The sequence below is a fragment of the Sinocyclocheilus grahami genome, unplaced genomic scaffold (assembly GCF_001515645.1).
Source record: "Sinocyclocheilus grahami isolate Dianchi unplaced genomic scaffold, SAMN03320097.WGS_v1.1 scaffold136.1, whole genome shotgun sequence".
In the NCBI taxonomy this organism is placed as follows: domain Eukaryota; kingdom Metazoa; phylum Chordata; class Actinopteri; order Cypriniformes; family Cyprinidae; genus Sinocyclocheilus; species Sinocyclocheilus grahami.
Genome location: NW_015505315.1, coordinates 2,585,984 through 2,589,921, shown reverse-complemented (window position 1 = coordinate 2,589,921; position 3,938 = coordinate 2,585,984).

Sequence of the window (3,938 nt, the reverse complement as noted above, 5' to 3'; positions counted from 1 at the left end):
AAAAAAGGTACAAATATGTTTCCAACTGTCAGAGGGTCCATGTTTGGACCATTTAATCCCCAAACAAAGGTACAATCACTTGTGTGACAGAAGGAGTAAGCCAAAGTGTATGAAACGGTCACCCAAAATAGATTAAACAGAGAGTAAGATATTAATTTTCATGAGTTGTTGGTTATTTGGAAGAGATGCACAACATAACCAAATATATTTAAGAGCCCACATCTTTACTGACTAGTTCTGAACAGTATACAAACGCATGACATTTAAATGATTATTCAGAGCATCAAGATAATAACTTTTAAACATAAAGCAAATGTATTAAAGTAGGCCTGCATTTTTAATTGTAATTGTAATTCATTTAGAGTTAAACAAATACATGTACTTATCTTTCTTAACAAAAGCACAATGTAGACGAAACTATTTAACGTTTATTTAACATTATATGGGGTACTTTTACTTTGCCTAAATTCAAGTACGCATTTTCGCAGCCATTCTTTAAATTTGTGTCGTCCAATGGGATTATAGCCCGCGCGGTGCGTTTTATGCGCGCAAAATTGAGATTGTGAGCACGACGGTTATTCCATATCAACGATGTCTCACTTCTGACGCTGTTGATGGAGGATCCTCTTCAAAAATTGAGAGAAGCTGGAATACATGTCACTGAAGACGAAGCACAGAAATTCTGAGGTAATTTTAGTTTTAAGTACTGTGAAAATCCGTTGGTTCCCTTTGTAGTCATGTTCACTTGGCATTGCGTCTGTAGCTAGGCCTAACTTACCTGACGCGTGAGGGAAACGCGAAAACACTGACCTGACAAAACCAACGCATTGTTATTCAATTGTAAGCTTATTGTTATTATAACAATTGTTTTTATTATTTAGCCAGAAATTTAAATGTTACTTTTCGCATAACTTGTACTCTACCGCGAGACAGTGCTCGAGACGCTGGGTGAGACGGCCATAGAAACAGTTCAAACCCATCGCGTTTTGTGTGACTCGGCTTTTATTTTCACTAAAGCTGGGTCTCAATGTGGAACCACAGATTTATAAATTCAGTTTCCCATTATTTTCTTACTGTTAACGTTACCCGTGTTCACACCGGAAGCAAGCGAACGCCTCTCTTGTTTTATTTTAACGCCTCTCCTAGTCAGTTTGAAATTATATAATTTACGAATATCATCCGTGTTGATTTATATCAGTTTTATTTGGTACATATAAAATAAAAATGTTCTAAATAAGTCCAGGAGTGTCCTAATCATTTAGTCCTGTCAGTCATCACGAGCGAACTACCGGTACTTAAGCAGCAATCAACTGAGGCGATTTAGCTCGGACATCGAGGCGTGCGTCGGCTTTGAGCCCTTCCAAGAACAGCAAGTCAAGTTAAATTTGTTTACCATTATTTATCAAAACTGGTAAAAACTCGTGAAATAAGTTTCTAGTATTTGAGCTGCTAATTTAAATAATATTGCTTCTAATCATACACTCTCAGAAAAAAAGTAAATTTCTCTGTTAGTGTACATATTAGTACCTTTTAGCTTTTGTACCTTAAGGTACTGCACCAGTGACAGTTGTGTACCTTTTTCTGAGTGTGTATACATAGAGTTATTGTGTACTTTTCTAAATAGAAGTAATTTTTTTTATACTGATTAATGCCCATTAAAAAAATACATTGACTTTATTGTTTAAATAATTGTTAAAACCTTGAGCTCACACTGATCATTCTTTTTTTTTTTTTTTTTCAGAAAATGAGGTGGATGGGGAAACAGTAGAGTGTGGTCTCACGGAGAACATGTGAACACTTAGGGTACAAATGGTGAAGTTGTACCCTTAATGGGTCATAGTTACACCTTAGGGTACTCATATGTACCATTTAGGGGTAAAAAAAAATGTACAAATATGTTTCCAACTGTCAGAGGGTCCATGTTTGGACCATTTAATCCCCAAACAAAGGTACAATCACTTGTGTGACAAAAGGAGTAAGCCAAAGTGTATGAAACGGTCACCCAAAATAGATTAAACAGAGTAAGATATTAATTTTCATGAGTTGTTGGTTATTTGGAAGAGATGCACAACATAACCAAATATATTTAAGAGCCCACATCTTTACTGACTAGTTCTGAACAGTATACAAACGCATGACATTTAAATGATTATTCAGAGCATCAAGATAATAACTTTTAAACATAAAGAAAATGTATTAAAGTAGGCCTGCATTTTTAATTGTAATTGTAATTCATTTAGAGTTAAACAAATACATGTACTAATCTTTCTTAACAAAAGCACAATGTAGACGAAACTATTTAACGTTTATTTAACATTATATGGGGTACTTTTACTTTGCCTAAGTTCAAGTACACATTTTCGCAGCCATTCTTTAAATTGGTGTCGTCCAATGGGATTATAGCCCGCGCTGCGTTTTATGCGCGCAAAATTGAGATTGTGAGCACGACGGTTATTCCATATCAACGATGTCTCACTTCTGACGCTGTTGATGGAGGATCCTCTTCAAAAATTGAGAGAAGCTGGAATACATGTCACTGAAGACGAAGCACAGAAATTCAGAGGTAAGTTTAGTTTTAAGTACTGTGAAAATCCGTTGGTTCCCTTTGTAGTCATGTTCACTTGGCATTGCGTCTGTAGCTAGGCCTAACTTACCTGACGCGTGAGGGAAACGCGAAAACACTGACCTGACAAAACCAACGCATTGTTATTCAATTGTAAGCTTATTGTTATTATAACAATTGTTTTTATTATTTAGCCAGAAATTTAAATGTTACTTTTCGCATAACTTGTACTCTACCGCGAGACAGTGCTCGAGACGCTGGGTGAGACGGCCATAGAAACAGTTCAAACCCATCGCGTTTTGTGTGACTCGGCTTTTATTTTCACTAAAGCTGGGTCTCAATGTGGAACCACAGATTTATAAATTCAGTTTCCCATTATTTTCTTACTGTTAACGTTACCCGTGTTCACACCGGACGCAAGCGAATGCCTCTCTTGTTTTATTTTAACGCCTCTCCTAGTCAGTTTGAAATTATATAATTTACGAATATCATCCGTGTTGATTTATATCAGTTTTATTTGGTACATATAAAATAAAAATGTTCTAAATAAGTCCAGGAGTGTCCTAATCATTTAGTCCTGTCAGTCATCACGAGCGAACTACCGGTACTTAAGCAGCAATCAACTGAGGCGATTTAGCTCGGACATCGAGGCGTGCGTCGGCTTTGAGCCCTTCCAAGAACAGCAAGTCAAGTTAAATTTGTTTACCATTATTTATCAAAACTGGTAAAAACTCGTGAAATAAGTTTCTAGTATTTGAGCTGCTAATTTAAATAATATTGCTTCTAATCATACACTCTCAGAAAAAAAGTAAATTTCTCTGTTAGTGTACATATTAGTACCTTTTAGCTTTTGTACCTTAAGGTACTGCACCAGTGACAGTTGTGTACCTTTTTCTGAGTGTGTATACATAGAGTTATTGTGTACTTTTCTAAATAGAAGTAATTTTTTTTATACTGATTAATGCCCATTAAAAAAATACATTGACTTTATTGTTTAAATAATTGTTAAAACCTTGAGCTCACACTGATCATTCTTTTTTCTCTCTTTCAGAAAATGAGGTGGAAACGGTAGAGTGTGGTCTCACGGAGAACATGATCTCACATTTATGTCAAGGCTCCTTTAAAAAACAGGCCAAGTTTAACAAATGTGTACGAGATGAAGGAGGTGGCAACAATAACACTAGAACCAGTGCCAGCAGAATCCTATCAACAAACTTCGACGACAGAAATGTAAGTATAACATTGAGTATTGTGTATTATATTTGTCCTATGTTTAGTGGTTGACCGATATTGATTTTTTTTTATGCCTGATGCCGATTTCTTAGAAAGCAGGGTGGCCCAGCAGCACACACAAAAGAAACTCGGTTTATATGAT